We start from the raw sequence: 20,993 nt of genomic DNA on the forward strand, positions 1-20,993 counted from the left end.
GAATTCAAAGGAGGTTTGGGACACAGTCTCTCAAGTTCCTTTGACTACCAAATCCCCTCTTATTTCCTGATCCACAGTGCCTGGAGACCCTCCAAGAACTTCAAGAAATATTAGAGTCCACTCTGTCCGTGCTGTGTTTCAAGAGGAAAATGCCACCTGGAGGTGACCTGAGAGGCAGGAACTAATGGAGAGGCCCAGCACTCTGGCTGTTAGTGCTCATCTCAGCTGTAGCCTTTGGGTCTGACCAGGGGCTTCCCCTCATGTTCTTGGCCAAGACCCACCCTGTTCCCTTCATCTTACCCCACGTGCCCATCTCCTGCTGACCAGCGCTGGCTGCCAGCCTCATCTCTAACTCCTGACTGTTCCCACTCCTTGATATTTTTAGTCCTGGCCCAGAGCTTATTACAAGAACTCAGCAAGAGGGGCCCAAGGCTGCATCATGAATATTCTCTCATTGCTGTGACATTGGCTTAGGAAATGTTACTATCTTTCTTTACATTTTTAAGTTGCTATTTGGTTCTTTGGGGTTGTGGGGGTGGGGGAGGTCATCTTCTAGGACTCCTTTTGTTCTGTATTTGACCTCACATGGTTAGTAATTATTTTTGTTGGTTTTGTGTATGTTCTCTAGGGTTTAATCTGTTTCCTGATCTTTCTGTATTGTCTTGTTTTCATCTCTGTTTCTTTGGTTTTCTTTACTTGGAGGCAAGAGGAGATCATAACTTGGTTTCATCATGTTTAGTATGAATAACGTGATTTTTTTTTAAGTATGATGTTTCCAAGGTTACATGCACAATGTGATCTTCACAGGCGGTCATTGTGAGGACTGCTGTGTTGAGCAGGAGGCCTTGTCCCCTTTTCACTGGGGAGAACTATACTCTCCTGATTTGGCCCTTTGGGGGTTGTCATCCCTGTGTCCCTGCTCCTCTAAAGATACTTCTGAGTTCTTGAAACAGAGCAAGACCCTGTGAGGTCCTCCCAGGTACAAATCCTTTCCATGTCCCCTGTTCTTGTTTGTAGGAAATAGGCTTCATTCAGCCTCCTTGACCTTCCCTGAGTTCCAAAGGGCATATTCAAACAGTTGTAATCAGGGAAGGGAGGGAGTGTAGAAAGAAAGGAGAAACAGTCAAGAAACAATAGTGCAGCCTTGGGACAGGGTCCTGTTTCCTCCTCAGGGAATAGACACAATAGTATCTTTGAGTTCTTCTGCTGCAACTAAGGCCCCCATCCAGGTGGAGGATGGTAACTTCAGGCTGAGCACAAGATTCCTAGAACACTGCCCCATTACCTCACCACCAACCAATCAGAAGAAAGTCACACACTCTGCAGCCCTCACCCCAAATTTTGCCTATAAAAATGTTTCCCCCCCAAACCACTGTGGAGTTCTGGTTTTTCAAGCACAAGCCACCCATTCTCCTTGCTTGGCCCTGCGATAAACCTTTCTTTGCTCCAAATGCCAACGTTTGAGTTTGTTTGGCCCCACTGTGCATCAGGCACATGGACTTTCGTTCAGTAACATTCTCTTTGTAAAGCAGAAAGACAGCTGATTTCTGAAACCTCATGTTCCACTTCAAAAATTAAATCCCAGCCTTTACATTTGAATAAGAAATTGCCGCCAGCTTCAAGCTTTACCTTAATCAGTCTTAGTTTTATTCGAGTTAAAAACGTCCTCCTGGTGCCAACTGACATCTTTCAAAGTCCAATGACCCCCAGTCCTGGGCTGCACTAACAGATGTCTGCCTGTGAGTCTTCAAAAGATAAAGTACATTCTTAGTGGGCATTTTTGCCCTAACAAGCTAATACTCCTAGGTAATGCATAATCTCACAATAGCTCCGGCTGGCTTGTTTCACCCTGATGCAGGAAAACAGATGTGGGGCATGAGGAGGGCTGTGTCCCAGGTCTCGGTTGAACCCCTGGGATGTGCCCCGCCAAGTGTGGGTCCTTGGCTTTGTGCAGGAAAGAATTCAAGAGCGATCCACAGTTGAGTGAAGGTAGATTTATTCAGAGAGATACATTGAAAGGCAAGAGAAAGGCCACGAGGTGTGGGGGTTGGGTGCTCAGATTAAAAGTAGGTACACACTCCATAGACAGAATGTGGGCCGTCTCCGAAGAGGGAGAGAGGGGCGGCCTCGAAGTGCCATGTTGCTAGCTTTTATGGGCTTGGTGGCTTTGTATGCTAATAAGTGGAAGGACCAGTCTAAGTAGCCTGGGGATGGGGCTAGGGTTCCCAGGAAGTTGGCCATTTCCCACTTTGACCTTTTGTGGCTAGCCTTGGGACTGCCATGGTGCCTATGGGCGTGTTATTCACCATGTAGTATATTACAGTGAGCATATAATGGAGCTCAAGATCTACTAGAAGTTAAATCTCTCATCATCCTGAGCCTCAAGGCCTACTGGGGATTGAATCTTTCACCATTTTGATGTTAATTGCTGTAGCATTCCTTGAATGGCTGTGCCCTGCCCACTTCCATCCTGTCTCAAGCCCACCTTATCAAACCACCCTTCAGGAACCCTAAACCTCTTACCTCACCTACCACCAGTCAGAGACTTGTACACAAGCTAATCAGACACCTTGTGACCCAACCTTATAAAAGACCCCAATAACCGGCCCTCGGGGCACACACAGGAACCTCTCGTCTGTTGCCTATGGCAGCGTAACCTAATAAACTCCTTTACTTTTCTCCTACTTCACCTCTGGAAAATTCTTTTACTAACTCGCGTCACTGTGTCACCAGCCCACCACTGTGTTGTGACCCACAACACTCCCCTTTCACTAAAATTCTTGGTTACTTTCAGAGCCTCATTTGACTCAGTACAAGTTCTTCCCTTCTCTATGCTCTAGGCCTATAATTCCATCTGTTTATGGAGGGGGAAAGCCTCTCTCTGGAGGGCCTGTGAGCTTGTTAAATTCTGCCTGTCCTGAGATAAAGCTCACTGCCCTCCCCAACCTGCCCCTTCCTTGATGTTCTTAGTGAAGACATCTGACAGCTTCCACCCAGCCCAACAAGCTTAGATTTCCCCATCCTCCTGGCATCTTCCTTCTTCCCCGTTCCATCCATCTAATCTGATCTAATTTCCGTGTTTTCAATTCTGAATCAGTAAGATCTTTTGCAGAATCTCCTTCTCTTCTCCCTTTCTACCATTGCCAGCTCTTGTCCTCGCCTTTCTGGACAGCTCAATAACCTCCTTGACGATCTTCTTATGAGGACTTCCCCTCCTCTGAATCCACCCTCAACTCTTCAGCGAGAAAGTCTTAATCAGCAATGAATATTCCTCACCACCTGCCCCCAGTACCCAGAAACCTCTGCCAGGATCCAGCATCAGGTCCTCAGCAGTAGATCAAGGAGCAGTTGCATCAGCTCACGCCTCCAAGAGAATGGTTGTTGGTCATTGTGCATCTGAACCGAGAGACTCTAACTGCTCCTTCACCTGCTCACCCAAGACTGCAGGGCCCTTCTACAAAGGACCCGAGATCCCATGGATCTGAGATTCCCCCAGGCTCTCGTGCTGGCCTGGTTTCCCCACTTTATATTCTATGCTTTACATCAGGATCTTTCTGCTCACCTATCTCCCAACTAGTTGTGGCCTAGCTGGACTCTGATGAGTTTTGGAGGTTGATTATTGGCTCACCCTAAGTATCATGGTCTACTAGCCATAGGCAATACCTACATCCCAGTGGCTGGGATGCTGCAAACCAGCCAAGGTCCAACACCATGGACTTCCACTGGTTGAGCAGGGGGTCCAGATGGGACTCCCAGTGACAGTGCCCAAGACTATTAGGTTTGAGAGATGAAGTTCACTAGCAACCTCTTAGAGTCCAAAACAAAGATTCTACTTTGTTCATTCATTGATTCATTTAACAAATATTTATAGAGAGAGCCTCCCAAGTGCCAGATACATTACACAGTGTTGCTGATGCGGCATCGAGGGTCAGACTAGGTCCCTGCTCATGGAGTCTCTATTCTGGTGTTGGAGGGACAGAGAAATACACGTCAGCTCATACAGAGCACCAGTAATGATCAATGATTTCCAAAGTCTGAGGGCAAGTTATACAATATGTAAGTGACTGAGTGGGAAGGGTTACTCTAGATAGGATCCTCAAGGAATTAACTTCTGAGAATGACATGTAAGCAAAGTTCTGAATGATAAGAAGGAGCTGACATGCCAGTTTGGGTGGGCAGAGTGAACTAGATAGGGGACCTAAAATGGGCATGAACTTGGATAAATCTGAGGAACAGAAAGGAAAGCAGTGTGGCCGGGCTTGATGAGCAAAGAGGTGAGTGAGAGGAGATGAGGTCAAACAGGAAGACACAGACTGGGTAGCATGAGGTCTTGGTAAGTCTGCATAAATGTTTGCATTTTTCTATGACAGCAAAGGGGAGTTACGTTCTTTACCCCCAAGAAGGGCGATACTAGAGACCATGGTGCCTCAGCATCTCCCTAGATTCCTGCTGGTGACACAAGGAGTGGAGAATCACAAGGAAGTGAGTGACTGTCCACGGTCGGGGGATGGTATCTTGATGGAACACCTGACTTTTGGGGCTAGTGATGAATTCAAAGAAGAAAGAGCCAAACTGATTGAAGAGGGAGCAAGCAGAGACCTCATGTTCTTTCAGTAAAGTTCCTAGAGGATAGAGGGTCCCAGGAAGCAGGGAAGCTGGAGATGTGAGCTCTAAGATGATGCTGTTGCAGCCCCAAGACAGTTGCAGGGTTATGGGCTGCAACAGTGGAGCCATGCTGGAGAAGCAAAAATACTCACACTTAACCCTAGCCAGTCCTGCACATACCAGCCCTGCACATACCATGCTATTCATTCTCAGCTCTGCTCTCTGGCACAGTGGACGCCCTGAAACAACACACACAAGTCTGTAAAAACACATGCAAAAATGGCACTCTGATATTTATGCAGAAGTGTCCAGTATACTAATTGCATAAATTCCAACTCCAGGCAAAATGACCTCCTTGACCTGTTTAATGGCCTAATCAGTAGATCTCCCTTGAGAAGGGCCTCCTCCTTTCATGATTGTCCTTTTTCTTGCATAGTTGTTTTACCTTTACTAATATGCAAAAAAAAAAAAAAAAAGAAAAGAAAAGAAAAAAGAAAAAACAGAAAAAGGAAAAAAGCAACCCTACTAAATAGAGAGCACTTTGAAAGCGCTAGGACCGCTCCGTTCTCTGACAAGCCCTGCTGCCCTGGCCAGCAGTGAGGCTTTGGGATAAAGTTAGGCCTGTATGAAGGATGAATGGGTCCAGTCTGTCTCCTGTAAAGCTCTGCTGTGTGGATGGGGCCAGAGTCGTCACTTGGTTCATAAGCTTTAATAGAGCTTCTTTCATTCAAAGATCCCAGGACACTTCACAGCTGCTAAAATGATCCTAAGCAAATATTTGTAGCCACACAGTACAGGTGGGACGATGGAGGCACCAAGAAGAAAAAAGGACTGACCAAGGGCCCCAAGAGTCAACTGCAGGAGTAGGACCAGAATCCAAGACTTGAGCCAGTTCGGACCTGTATCTACAGGATCAGACCATTGGGACTTTGTGACTGAGATGAGACAAGATTATATAAACTTAAGATCCACAATAACAGCCAGTGGTGAGCCCGCTGCTTCCTAATCCTATGCCACTCAGGCCCGTGTGTGGTGACTTGGTCACCTGCTGCTCTAAGTGGTTGGGAGCTTTAATAATTAAAGCCTTCCAATTAGATTGACAGTATCTGTCAGAGTGAGCATATGTGGTCGAGTGTGTTCTGTGTTCCTGACAAATGCACGTTATATCTTCAATTAAACTCATTTCCTGTGTGCTGAGGCCAAAAAGGACAATGTATAAGACAACCACATGGCCACATTGCTGGGATAAGGGCAGATACAATACAATCCACCTGTGTAGGCTGCAGGCTGGGGTCCGAGTCAGGAGGGCAGAATAAAGATGGAGTGCTATGGTCTGAAAGTTTGCATCTCCCTCAAATTTATATGTTGAGATCCTAACCCCTAAAGATGATGGTATTAGGAGATGGGGCCTTAGTAGGAGGTGATGAGGTCATGAGGGCGGAACCCTCATGAATGGAATTAGTGGCCTTATAAAAGAGACCCCAGGAAGCCCCCTTGCTCTTCTGCCAAGTAAGGACACAAAGAGAAGTCTGTGACCAGGAAGAGGATCCCCACCCGATATGCTGGGACCATGACCTTGGACTTCCAGCCTCTAGAACTATGAGCAATAAATTTCTGCTATTTATAAGCCACCCAGTCTGTGGTATTTTGATACAGATGCTGGAACGGACTAGGCAAAGAGTGTATTTTGATATGGTCCTTCAGGATGGACGCTGCCACATTCTTGCTGTTGCTGACCTGAAAGCAGACAAAACCCCAAGACGATATAGAGCCATGACCTGGGTTAGTCAGGTCTTCCCTCTCTCCATTGATGACACTGGAGTTGATTAGCTGAGTGACAGGCAAGGCAGGTTGGGTTTGGAAGGAAGGATAGGAAAGAGAGGAAAGAACAAGGACTCCAAGACTCATGATGGGCTGCCACCAACAGTACTCCTCCCTCCGTTTGCTCCCCAGAGATTAGTTTGTCCGGGGGCTTATTCCAACCATCAGTCTCAGATCTCCCTGGATTACAGGAAGTCAGTGGAGCTTCAGAACCCATAGGAAAGGTCCAGCATTGCTGTGGGAGGCCAGGATCCATTTTGGCACAACTGACTGTTGGTCATGAATTCAAACTCGGACTCCTCCATTACAAGCTGTGGGATCTCAGGCAAGTCACTCTTTTGTGCCTCATTTTTCTGGGCACAGGTAGTATGTACTTGACAGGCCTATGAAGGAAGAAGTTGGTAGAGTGAAGCACTTAGAACAGAGCTTGGTCTGCAGTGAGAACTTGTGGATACGCATCAGCCATTATTCTTACTATCACATAGCAAACTCAGGGTACCCCAGAACCTTGTTAGATTCCTGGTTCCTCTTCAGCACAGATCCAGTTCACTCTTGGGTCCAGTTTAAGTTGGGAGTGACACAGAAGACTTAATTTCCAGATTAAAGGGCTTTAGCAGAAAGACCACATTTGTTGGCACGTGAGGAAGGAAGCCAGGCTGTGCTGAGTCGTCCCCCTATCACTGGTATTTTCCTCAGCATCAGCCAAGGCTGGCCCTGGGTCAAACTGAGAAACAAGCCAAATTTGCTTACATGGAGCTGCTCCCCTCTGGCGCCCACCTTCCCAGGCCCACCCATGATCTATGACTCAGAAACGCCTGGGGCAGGGGCATGGGTGGCAGCCTCCCAGCATCAATCAATGGGAAGCAAGGGCCAGCTCCAGCGGGGAGACCCAGGGCTCAAGGCCATGGTGAGGGGGGGCCAGGGAGAGAGCCCCAGCAGAAAGGGTGGACTTCAGTGCTAGGATTCGTCTCAGCAGATCTTGGGCACTGGAAAAGGATTTTGAATACATAGAGGACCACCCAGATTTAAGGGGCGTTATTATATAACTGTTAGTACTTTTCATTCAAAAGCCACTTGTTCAGTATCTACGCAGCAGGCAACACAGCAGAGAAAGCCCAAGGGCTCTGGGTGCTCACCGCCCTGTGGCTGACACACGTGTGACCCCAGGCAAGTCCCATCACCCTCCTTCCAGAGCCTGACTTGCCCCTCTGTGAGGTCCCAGGAGAACAGGGGCTTTGATGGACTGACGGTGACAATGTAAAGTGTCTGTCCCATAGCAGAGTCAACCAAGGTTGCTGTTCCCTCTCTCTGGTGAAGACACAAGGTACTTTTTTCACGTGGAAATGTAACTTCCTAAAACTTGAAAACAAGATTCTGGCCCCAGGGAAGGCTTCAGTAGTGTATTATTTTCATAGCATCTTCTCTCTCCTCAAAGACCACGCAGAGAGGAACGACCTATTTCAGTGTGGTTCAGACTTCAGCCGGAGTTGCTCACAAAAAGTGGCACCTGGGGAGATTTTCCATATGCGGAGCTCTTTTGTTGACGAGTCCTGTCTCTATGGACTCCACCCCGCAGGAGCCTCTAGGTGTGTGTAGAAAGGGTAGAAGAAACTTGCCAAGGAAGCTGAGGGCTGCAGCAGACTCTGCTCCAGTCTTTGTGTGTTGGCTGGAATGCGTCCCCAGAGATCAGGGATCACAGAAAAAAACAACCCCCACTGGCCAGGGAACGTGGAGGAGTGTCCAGGCACCGAGAGACCACTGCATGCAAGTCTCCTTGGCACAGCCAGCACCCCTCATGGCTTCTCAAGTGTCCCCTTGCCTGGGCTGCCTCCAAGCCCCTTCTCAGGCTGATGTAGGAGCTGAGAAGCTCTGTTTGTGAAACCTCCTACACCCAGAAGGCCCATGCCAGTCGTCTGTCAGACGTGGAGATGGGAGTTAGTGGAGGCAGCATGGATTTATTATCCCACCGTCGATCTGATTGGCTCCTCACCTGGCCTTGACCTTATTCCCTCTTGCTTCAGTTATACTAACACCACCACCTCATGGACAGACCTACTTACTACAGATAACATGGATTTTTTTTTTTTTTTTCTGGTCTCTGGGAAAATGAACTCTTCTTCTGACAGCCACTTCAACCTCCTAGGCCTGTGGGGGTGCCAGGAAAGCTGAGAGCTCCAGGAGACTCGGCCTCAGCCTTTGTGTGTTGGCTGGAAAGCTTCCTGAGGCAATCAGGGTCCACAGAAGGCAACTCGAGAAAGAACCTGAGGAGTAGCTCAAGGAAGAACTTTTCTTTTATCCAAGAAAAATATCCATAGGTGTGAGCAGATTAGACCCACAGTCCCAGAGGTTATTTGTGTGTGTGTATATATGTACATATATGTTATTTATATATGAATATGTGTGAGATATGAGATATAGGTAGGTACATATATATGAGATTTGTGCACTGTGTTTATGTGTGTATGAGCTTCAGCTAATCTACATTCAACATATCTGCTTTCATTTACTTAAAATAAATAGAATATTTAAATAAAGATTTAAATAAATAAATAATTATTTCCTTGACTATACAATACAAATCTATATTGATTCCCAGGCCATCTCTGGGTCAACCTTGAGATGCTCCTTTATGCCTTTCCTATACTTCTCCATGCTTTATGATTTCTTCTCTGGCCCTGATATATATTTTGAGTTGACTTCAGCGGGATAAAAATTACTCAGTTTCTGGGCCTCAGGATTGGTATCAGTAAAAAAAAGCCTTGTGGCGGGCACTAATAAGAGATGTGGAACACCTCGCCCGGGCTGGGCACGTCAAGGTGTTTAATAAATGGTGTGGGTAGAGGTGGGTGATGAGGCTCTGATTATTCTTGTGGCTCTATGTGATCAGGGAGGTCTGTGTGCCTTAAGTCAAGGACATTCAGGAAGACCCCACATTCTTTGCCTCCGGGAGCAGCTTGGTTAACATCTCTGCCCTCCTGCTCCTCAGTCAGTTGAATAAGTTAACTAATCAGAGCCTGAGGAGCTCTATTCCTGAGCGTCTCTACTGCTGATGGTTCTTTGGCATTGTGAAAACACAGAAGATGGAGAGGCGAAACCACCTCTGAAGTTGGGTTATTTCTCAAAGAATGAAATTAAGCTGAAGGCAGTGGGCCTCTCATTGTTTCTGGATGTCTCCAGAATTCTCCCCCTTGCACAGGTCCCTTGTGCATGGGATAGTTTGCAGACACCTTAAGTAGTGTTTGTGTTATGACAGTAAGGACAAATAATAAGGACTTCCATTTCCTTCATTCTCCTCTCCCAGTCTGCATCCGAGAAGAGCTTAGAAGGTAGGATAGAGCAGAAGAAATTTCGTTCAGTTTCTAGTCCTCTCAGTTTGGTTAGAAGGTGAGAAGTTACCAGGCCAGACACCTTGTGCAACATCCTAACCAGCCCAGGGTAGCACGAATCAGTGTGCTGTGTCTAGAACACACGGGACCAAAAGTGTAGGTGAACTTGCCTGAGTCCGTGACCTGACTGTGAGGTGGTTTCCTCATCTGTCAAGTGAGGAGGTTGATCTCATGATCCTGAAGTTCCCTTTCAGGGTCAGCATCCTCTAACCCTCAACTTTAAAACTATACAGTGTTTGGATTGACTGATGACAATGACATATCCTCATAGAGTTGTTAGAACAATGACAATGGAGAATCCAAAACAGCAGAAAATCAAGAAGACAATTTTGTTTGCTTCAGAAATTCAGGTGGACCATCCTATGCGTCATATCACAATATTGATTGTTTTGCAGAGAATTAAGTGGGTCTGGGGAGATGAATAATTAATGTTAATAGTAGTTTGCTTTCTATGACAATGAATGGTAGTCAGCCACAGAGGATGGAGTGTGTGCCTGAGAGATAAGGAACCATTCACTGGTTTGACAATTAGCTATTGAGGGTCTGCACTCAGCCCTAACCCATGGGAGCATCTTAAGGTGCAGATTGTGATTCAGTAGGTCTAGGGTGGAGCCCAAGAGTCTGCATTTCTAAAAGGCCCCCAGGGTAAGTCAGCTATGTGTGTGCAGAATGAGGTTTTCTGCTGGTTGTTGAACAAGGGGTCCAGATTTTAAATGCAGCGCAGTTCCTAGGATGGGGACAGTCCAAACGTTAGAGAGAAAGGTATAGCTTTCTTAGAAGAGGAGGGTTGAACCGTCTGAGAATAGAATGTTGCTGTGATTAAATGCTTGTGGATAATTGAGAATTAACTGTGATGGGAAAGGGAGGGAGAGAAAAAGGAGTTTTATAGGCGGCCGGAACTGAGCATTCTGATGACTGCAGGGATGTTAAAATGCAGATGGTTCTGAGACACAGAGACCCTCAGCTCAAGGCTCTGGCTTTTCTGTCCTTCAGATTGAGGTTTGCCTTTGACTTAATGGAACAATTTTCTTCTGGTGCCACAGCAGCCGTTTCATTCCAAGATGGATTGCAGTGTGAACGGATCTTTTTCCATTTCATGTCCCAAACCGCAGCACAATTAGTTTCTAAATAAATGTCAACAGCCTCTGGGGGAGGCTCTGTTGGCAAGGCTGGAATAACAGGGGCCAGGCCACAAGGTGTGTCCACGCCGGCTGCTCCCCTTAAAGGGCTCAGCGGTTCTGATGCACTCATCACACTTACACGCCCTGTATTTCCTGAGACATATCAACACTGATGAGCCCTTACTGGACATTTTTAATGCCAAGTAGTTCAGAAGACAGTGAGAAGGGGGAGAGTTTGCTTTGAAAGTCAACATGTTTTAAGGTAAACACAGATCACCTTTGCAACAAAGCAGTTGTGCCCGCTTCCATGAATTCTCGATCCTTTGTCTGGACAGACTCCAGTCACACATAGAGATGACTCCCCACCCCACCCTTTGACGGGAGTGAGGACAGATGTTATGGGTTGAATTGTGTCCCTACCCCTCCAAATTCATTTGTTGAAGTCTAACCCCTGGTACCTCAGAGTATGAACTTGTTTAGAAATAGGGCCATTGCAGATGTAGTAAGTTGAGATCATACTAGAGTAGGGTGGACCCCTAATCTTCTATGACTAATAATAGCCTTGAAAAGGGGGAAATCTGAGCACAGACACACACATAGGGAGAAGGCCATGTGAAGGTGGAGGCAGACGTTAAGATGATGCATCATCTATAAGGAACCCCAAAGATGGCCAGCAAAATCCCAGGAGGTGGGAGAGTGGCATGGAACAGAGTCTTCCTCACAACCCCCCAAAGGAACCAACCCTGCCCCACACCTTGATCTCAGGCTTCTAGTCTCCAGGACTGTGAGACAATACATTTCTGTCATTGAAGCCACTCGGTTTGTGGCACTCTGTCACAGCAGCCCTCGGACACTAGTACAACAGGTTGATAATAGAGTTGGGGAGCCATACGATTAAGTATTTATGTATAGGGCCTTGGAAAACATCTTTTAATCTCTGTAAAATGAGGAAGTTGGAGCAAGTGGTTAATGAAATCTCTGCTGTTCTGTGAAGGTAGAACATGCTGTGATGCTGGGAGATTCTGCTATATTGATCACCCTAGTACCATTCTGTGGATAACCCGGGGCAAGTGAGGGCTAAGAAAACACAGTTGTATCTGTAGAAGGCCACGGACAGGTGGAGGAGACGGAGCTCAGACAGACCAAGTAGCCAGGCAGCACCTGGACCATGTGGCTCCTCAGATGCTCAACAGAGATAGGACCCTGCCTCGGAGAGCAGGGCCCCGGGGAACAGAGGGACTCTGGCAGGAAGCTGGGATGACCCAGGTGGGGCTGGCCCCAGGCTCCTCCTCCTACAGATGGGGCAGTTCGGAAGCAACAGGAAGGAGTCCGGCTAAGACTGGGGCCTGAGGTTCTGTCCCCCGAGTGAGCAGTTAGCCAAGGGCAGGGAGGACCAATTTACAAACCAAGGTAGGCAACCTCATCACCCTGTTCAGGAATATTTGTTGAGGGAGACCCTTGGGAAGCTGGCAGGTAGGAACCCAGAGTCATCGTAATATCGTAATTTGGGTATGAAAGAAAATGTGACTTAACGTTGTGGTCACTAGTGGGTGGCCTGTGGTCATTTGGGTGACACGTCCTGTGAACGGGACAGAGCGGGGGCCGTTTCTTGCTGTTCATTACTGATTCCCCTCGTCAGTGCCCTGCACATTGTAAACCCTCAATTTTGTTGCATGAAGGAGGAACAATGAAGCACGAATTTGTTCCAGGAATATGGGAGACAATTAGGCAACTTAGTAATTAGGGCCATGTTACCCTTCCTTACTCAACTTTAATTAGCTGCTTGTTTGAATTAATGAATTAATCATCGCATTGATTATATTACTTAATGCCTGTGATGAAGTATAATGTGTGTGACCACAAAGGTTAGCTTAGCAGTTCAAGGATTTGAATTGGAGAGGTAAAGTTAAACTTTCCCATGTCATCAGTCAGCAAACATTAACTGACTCTCTGATGCGTGCAAAGCACTGTCCTGGACACTTGTAAGTGCAGGATCACATGTAAAGTGGTCAATTCTTCCAAGTAGTACTGTAAGCAGAATCCCCTGTTCCCTGAACAGCCTCTGTTTTCTCTGTTTTTGTACTCCGGCTCTTCCAGGCATGCCCTACCTTACCAAATGGCTCTCATCCTTCAAGGCTTAGCTCTCCAATTACTGTATCTACCCACTTCCTCCAGATCTGCTGAATGGGAATATTCCCTCCTTTGTATACCTATAACTCATCCCAATTCAAAATTAGTTTTTGTTCTCATACATGGAAGCTCAAGAGTGTCCACAGGAGTACTTCTCAATGTGTAACTCACAGACAAGCAGTGGTCTCTGAGGGTTTTCCAGATGACCAAGGACTGATTCCTCACAGGCTAGTGAGACTGGCTTATCACTCGCATCTTCAAATGCTTTCTTACTCACCCCATTGACATGTACATCTGACTTGACATAGCTTATCTTAAAAACAAAACAAACGTTCCCTTGACCTACATTCCCACCCAACCATGGCTGATCTCTCTGCTTCTCCTTGTAGTGAAACTCTTCAAACCTTACGGGCTATCACTGTCTCTGTTTTCTCACCTCTTAAGAGAGAACTTCCCAACCTCAGTTTAAAGTAGCTCCCAAACCTAGTCATTCTCTGTCTCATTATACTGTTTTCCTACATGTCAATGAATGCTTTTTACTTGAAATTATCTTTTTATTTGTTTATGGTTTATTTTTGTCTCCCTACACTAGACCATATGACAGCAATGTCAGCTGTCTGGCTCAACCCTATATCCCTAACTTATACTGAAGCCTGCTTCATATCATACACTCAATAAATACTTTTTGTGTGAGTAAATGCTCCCATTATGATAAGTTCTCTGATGCATTTCTGTTTCTGGTATGAAGCAACATGGCTTCTAAATCTGGCAGCACAGAAGAATTATCTAGACATATTTTTAATAATTCTGACTCTTGCCCCCCATCTCAGGGTTTACTGGTGTACCGCTGAAGGTGTCCTGACCTTCCCATTCACTCTGATGAAAAGTCTAGAAGTGGCAAAAGTAGAGGGGAGAGGGTTAGCGTTCGGGATAATGGAATATGAGTTAAGGGGTCTTCTGAGTCCTTTGTTCTACCAGAGTAAAAAGTTTCGGAAACCACAAGATTGCAGTTGGGGGTGGGGGTGAGGGTGGAGAAAGATGAGAAATTGGACTCTGTCATGGGCCCATCTGGCTGTTGAGAGCCAAGTTTCAGTTTTACCCACTAAGTGCTTTTGTGAATTCCCAGGGCACCTGTTCATTCAAGAAAAACTCTTTACCTCATGATGTGTTTCAGCTTCATGCCTGAGAACTCTGCTATCCAATACAGTAGCCACGATTTAAAGTTGAATTAAATAAAATTAAGGTATTTGAGTTTGAATTAAATTTATTAAAAGTAAAATAAGATCAAAGGTTTAGTCTCACTGGCCACATTTCAAGTACTCCCTAACCACATGGGCCAGAGGCTACAGTGCCAACAGCACATTCCTATCAGTGTAGAAGGTTCCCATTGGACAGAGCTGGTCTGGAAAGTGGGCTCCTGGGACAGTTAGGGCATTCACCTGGTGTTATTACTGCTTTAATGCCCGCCTTGTCAGCCCTGCATGGAACTAAGTTCTATTCTGGTTAAGCAATGGGTCTCGTGAGGCCTGGGAGTTTCAGTGGAGCAGGTGAGAAGCTGATGAAAACAGCTTGTAGAAACATGTGCCAGCAGACTTGCCCACACACAGAGGAGATGCACGTTTTCACAGAAATAGACCTTTATTGCCTCTGCAGACGTGGAGAAAGCACATCTCTGGGCCACAGAGGGCAATTTTCTTAGCTTGTTCTCTTTGAACTCTGAATCCAAGGTCACTCATGGGACTATTACTGGGATTTGTTAGGTAACTGTTTTGGGGGCTTATGTGTTACATCACTGGTGAGATGATCAGTCACTCTAAAGCAGGGGAGATTCATCTTATGCTCTCATATTATTTCCTCCTCGGCATTTCACATAGAGATGATGAACACTAGTACTTAGTCTAATTTGCATTATAATGAGCTCTGTACATGCCTCTCTTTGTTTGCTCATGAGGTTCTCAAGGGCAAGGATTATATCTTATTCCCTTCCCTGCAGCAGCTGGTACTCTGCATGGTACATAATTGTTTCTATACAAATGTTTTTAAGTTGGATGAATAGGTGGATGGATGGATAGATGGATGGATGGATAGGTGAATTGATGGATAGATGGATGAATGGATGGTTGAGTGAATGGACGGATAGATGGATGGATGGACTCAGAGCAACACTGATAGAAGATGCCATGTTTCGATGATATTACCATTTCTAGTGACACATGATTTCTCATCTCAGGACTTCAGAGGAATTCAGCTTTATCCTCTCTTTTGAAGATGAGGAGACATAATCTTCCAAGTCAACAGTGAGTAGATGAATGAGGAAAAGCTTTGCCAATGTCTTCAGAGCATTTATGAGAAAAGCTGTTTTCTTTTTTCTCTCTCTGGTAGAAAGCCCAACTAGGGAAAGAATAAATTTAGCTCAAAAGGAGAACATGGTAAAAGGAAGATTTCGTAAAAAATGTGTATGTGTCTTGTGAAACATTCAGGTTCCCAGAGCATTTTTGGTTACTCTTTTAAGAACCCAATCTTGAGTGCTTGTTACATAGATTTTTGGATCTCCTGTCCCCACATCTTGTCTCAGAGAAAGAGGAGAATGAGCCTGCACGTTGTAGAGCAGGGAGGCATATGAGATCACACCCAAGGCACAGGCCAGCTCTGAGCCACCTGGCAAAGGAGGCAAGTTTGTTGAGGACACATTCCTTATCACATGTATGCTCATGACCATGAGGTTGGGATGCTTATGGGAAATCCACTAATGCTTATTTAGGACAACATGAGCAGCCTGTTCCCCCACCAGCACACTTTTTCATGTTAAATTATTAATTCTATAAGTATCACTTTCTTCTTTTTTTGTAATTCTTTTCTGACCACAAAAATAATCCACATTCATTACAGAAATATAGAAAAGTATAAAGGAACTATAGAAAGGTGTAAAGAAAACTAAAAATGCTTGTAACCCTACTATCCTGAATTCCTGCTGCATATATTTTAGTGTATTTCCCTTTCATCCTTTTTCTGTGCATATACAATGTAGAATGGTATAGTTGTATCTTTTTTTGAGTCATTAGAATCATGTTCATACTTTGTTACTTGATTTTTGTATTTAGCAGTGTATTATTATGAGTTATCTCCATGCCATTCAATATTTTTCAAAGCAAAGTGTATACATTAAAAAAAAAAATTCCTTCTCCCCTCCTGCAAGATGTATAGGTTATACATAAAGTATTATTTAGAGAAAATTTTATAGTTTTAAATTCTTATATTAGGAAAGAAGAAAGGCTAAAAATTCATGAGTTAAACATCTAATTTAAGAAATTAAAAAAGGAGTACAGAATTAACAACATTCCAAACAATATATTAAATTAAAATCATGAATGCAGGAATGATTTAGATCTGTCTATTATATCTTTTTACACTCTGTACTTTGAACTTTTTGCTCCTTCTGTTTTAGATGTGTCTCTTCTAAAAGAGCATTTAACTAGATATTTTAAATCCCATATGACATCTTTGACTTTTAACTGAGGCATCCAGTCTATTTTTATTTAAATGGAATCGCTGAAATGTTTTACCTAGGTCTGTTTTGCGTTTTTTAACTATCCTACTTTCTCTATATCGCTTCTCCTCTTTTTACCTCTTTTTGACTGATTTCCTTTTATTTCTCTCTACTATTTGGAAAATTACGTATCTAATTCTCTTCTCCTAGATCTTATCCTAGAATGTTAACAAGCAAACTTAACTTATATTCTATAACATTACAAAAACCTTAAAACTTTAATTCTATTACCTCTTCCAGTTTATATTGCTGTATAGTGTGTATTTCATTTTTATCTTTCTTTTGCCCATAGAAGTTTACTGTCATTGTTTTATACAGTGTTTTTTGGATTTACTCGTATATTTGCCACTTTCTTGGCCTATTATGTCATCTTTCATGTCAGTATTTCTACATGAGATTACGTCCCTCTGCTTAAGACAAGCATTAGAATCCTTTAATCATGGTCTATTTTTTCCTTATCTCAAAATGTCTTCACTCTTACTTTTGAAAGACATCTTCACTGCATATATGGTTTTAGGTTGAGCATTATTTTCTCGCGGCATGTTAGAAGTACTTTTCCACTATCATCTGGCTTCTATGACAGCTTTTAAGACGTCAGTTGTAAATGAATTACCCCTTTGTAAGTAACCTGTCTCCTTTGCCTACTTTTTCCATCCTCTCTGGCTTTAGTGTTTAGAAGTTTTATTATTTTGTATCTGGGTGTGCATTCCTTTCTTTCTTTTTCTTTTTTCTTCTTTTTAAAATCCTGTTTGGGTGCCTTGGGACAGCTGAATCTGCGGATGGCAGTCTTTCATCAGTCCTGATACTTCTCTTTCTCTCTCTGGACTGTGTAAAAACAAACAAATAAACAAAAAACTGCCAGTCTGACTTCCAGTTTTCTAATTCTTTCTTCAGCTGTGCTAATCTCTTAAACCACCCACTGAGGCTTACGAAACACTTAGTTATAATATTTTTCATTTTTAGAAGTTCTAATTGGATCTTTTCCCACATCTGCTTGATAACTTTTACATTTTTTTGGTTCCTCTCTTACATTTATATAACCTGTTACGGGCTGAATTGTGTCCCCTCAAAATTCATATGTTGAAGTCCTAAATCCCAGAATGTGACTGTATTTGGAAGGAGGGCTTTTAAAGAGGTAATTAAGGTTGAAGGGGTCATTGGGAGGGGCCCTAATCCAATATGACTGGTGTCCTTATAAGAAGAGATTAAGACACAGACACACAAAGGAAAGACCATGTGAAGACAAAGAGATAAGTCACCCATCTACAAGCCAAGGAGAGACGCCTCAGAAGAAATCAGCTCTGCGGACACCTTGAACTTGGCCTTGGACTTAGAGCCTCTCGCACTGTGAGAAAATGAATCTATTATTTAAGCCACACAGTCTGTGGTACATAGTTACGGCTGTGCTAGCAAACTGACACAGATCTTGCTATTTTTTTCCCCTTAGAATTGATTTTAAAATACTTGCTTTATATTCCTTGGCTGATAATCCAATATTGGATGCCTTTTGAAAGCTGAATCCCCTGTTTTTTCAGCTGTGTTATGCTTCTGGAACCTGCTATCTTTGTGAGTTTTGTGATCTGTGCTGATGAGCTCATATTTTTTAAAGTTTTATCTATGGCAATTCTTTGAGGCAAATCTGAGAGGATTCGCTTTTCCCTTGTGCCATGGGCTTAGGACCACTTCCAACCCAGCAAGCAGCATTCTACATTAATTCTCCACTTGAATTTTTTGGGACTACCCAGATAATGGGTAGAAGTTGGAAAGTTATACAATGACCTTGTGTTTATGAACAATCAAGGCAGCGATTTTGTTCCTTTACCCAAGTACGAAGGTTGGCGAAAAGCAATTTGCCTTGATGTCTGGGTAGTAGTGTGGAGGAACAGCATATGTCCCATTCATACCCACGCTGAGGGTATAACCTGCTGGGATCTCTTCACTGTGTGAAGATTTTTTACCAGATTCTGTATTTTGTGAGGTCTTGAGGCTTTTTGCTCATGTGGCCCAGCCACCGGAGTTTGACATCCTGACAAAAGCCCTCAGGATGAGAGTCAAATTTAGTGTCTCAAAGATAGTTCTAGAAGGAGAAGTCATTTTTAGCCCAGAGCCTCTGATGGTTCTCCAGGAGGGTTAGGCTGGCCTGTGCTGGGACAAGTTTTAATACAGCCATTAACTCTGTCTGCTACCTTCTTGACCAGCTCAATGAATCTTGCATCTTATGAGAGGTCCAGAAGGAAAGCATGTTCTGGTGGTCAGTTCTAGATCTCCCAGCAATTTCTGTAAAGTCCTTATCCTTGCATTGACTGTCTCGTGCTTGAGCCCTCACCCACCCGATCACAGGGTGCTTTAGAGATCACGTATTCCCGCTAATCGCTTTTCTCCATTTCCTACCCGCTCCTTTGAAAAACTAAATAGAAGAGCCATCTGTCTTGGAAGATACCCTGTGATACTCTCTTCTTTCAGAAAGGGCTAGAAATAGAGGCTAAATTCAAAGACACTACATCACCCAAAGCTACATAGAGACAGGGCCAAAGCCTTTGCATCTGCCACATCCCCTCAAGGAGCGCCTGCCAACTCATTGCAGGAGGATTTTTTTTTTTTTTTTAAAGCCTGAGCCAGTGTATAAAGTAGGTCTCTGGCTTGAAGGCATTTTGAAGCATCATAACACAAAGCAGGTGGCTGAAAAGTGTCTACACACTCACCTGGCATTGCCTTTGATTTCCCTGAGTGCGGAGTTCGACACAGTCTCCAAGCTCTCTCTGGAAGTCCATTGCATCCAGCACAGGATGAGGGAGGCCATCAACACTGAGTGAAAATCTGCCTGAGAGACACTCTGCTCCATTTGATTATTCTCTAGTTTTGTGTAAAGCCTCCAGTGTGATTTATGATTAGTTTTTTATCTCTTTCTTCGGAGTTGGTCTTTCCAGGGGAGCCCTAGGAGCTGCGTGACCCAAGGATGAGTGGTCTGTCTTACTCAGGCTCACTGTTGACCGAAGCAATTTGTGTAGGTTTGAAAGAAAAACAAAAAAGTTCAGACAATGGGCCTATTGACACACCTACTAACCTTCCTCATTAGCTGTTGTTGCCAGGCCCCCGTAGACAGCCTCAGGCAATAACAAGAGAAGCTAAGCACATTTTCAAATTCAGAGTCAGGTCTGCAAAGGGCTGGGAGTCTGGACTTTCTCCTTGGATGAGGGCAGGAGTCAGCCCTCTTTCATTATCAGCCCTGCCTCATGTTTTCAACAGGATAAATCAGGCCAATAAACTCTGCTGCTTGACAGAAGGTAAAAGGCATAAAGATGAATATTATTTAGGAGATGAAAGATCAGTTAATGCTTGGGAAATGCTTAAGTCAAGAGAATTCTTTTTCTATTCGTGAAGGCGGTCACTTGGAAATTAAGCTTACGTTTACTAAGAGTCCCATGGGTCTAAAAACTTTTCAAGTATTTGTCAACAAATTAACTACTAACAAAACTGATCACAGATGATGGAATAAAATGCTGTCTGTCTCTTTCTCTTTCTGGAACACAGAGAAAATAGTATCTATAACCCCCAAACCATTCTGAAGAATATTTGGCACTGATTGTACAAGAGTAGCAAGAACAAGAGATACCGACAACCAGACCAGCACTCGATACTTGATGACTGTTTGCTGAATGCAGGAATGAAGCATCCACTCGCAATGAAGCATCCACTCGAGATCTAAAGCAGGATGCTAACATCTCTGGAAGTATGTGAAAGAATTCTATAAAACCCAACCTGGGGGCGGGGCTCTATACTTGAAACAGTTAAGTCTAAATTCCTGGAGAGGACACAGGAGAAAGAAGGACGGTTTCCATAGTGGTATTCTAAAGTTTGTCATTTCAGAATGGTGGGATGTGTGGACGGCATGGAATAGAACCCAGGGATCAGCTATCTGTGTGTTCCGAGACCCCACCCACCCACCACCAGCCCTCCTCATTGCAAAAGAGGGGAAAGCCAAAAACTTAAAGTTGATCGATATTTGGAGTAGAGAGCCCAGCACATTTGAGCAGAAAACCTAGACAATAATAACTATGAATAAATTTAAAAACTATGCTGTGTAACCTAAGGATATGGTTAAAGAGGGCTTAGAGGAAAATTATTAGGTTTAAGCACTTTTTTAATAAGTAAAAAATAATCAAAATAGCTTATTAATTATTCAACTCAAGAAGTTTGAAAGAGAATGCAAGGTAATTACAGAAAGCAAAAGGAAGAAAAAATGTTGAGTCAAAACGAATAGTTTTATAAATAGATATTTAGCAGAAACATATAAATGAATCCAAAATTGACTTTTAAATGAAACAGATACACCTTTAATACTCCCCCATCCCCAAATGAGGGACAAAATACAAACTTGTAAAA

At 44.1% G+C, this 20,993-nt stretch overlaps 1 long non-coding RNA gene across 1 annotated transcript in view; it reads left to right on the forward strand.

Moving 5' to 3' along the window:
* LOC141575109 (uncharacterized) overlaps positions 1 to 20,325 on the forward strand; it is a 66,982-nt gene extending 46,657 nt beyond the window's left edge. Inside the window, exons 4-5 of the long non-coding RNA XR_012502463.1 lie at positions 15,294 to 15,360; positions 20,142 to 20,325. This is a non-coding gene — a long non-coding RNA (uncharacterized LOC141575109). The remainder of the gene's footprint in view (positions 1 to 15,293; positions 15,361 to 20,141) is intronic.
* The last annotated feature ends 668 nt before the right edge of the window (positions 20,326 to 20,993 follow it).

The sequence above is a fragment of the Camelus bactrianus genome, chromosome 26 (genome assembly GCF_048773025.1).
Source record: "Camelus bactrianus isolate YW-2024 breed Bactrian camel chromosome 26, ASM4877302v1, whole genome shotgun sequence".
Lineage (NCBI taxonomy): Eukaryota > Metazoa > Chordata > Mammalia > Artiodactyla > Camelidae > Camelus > Camelus bactrianus.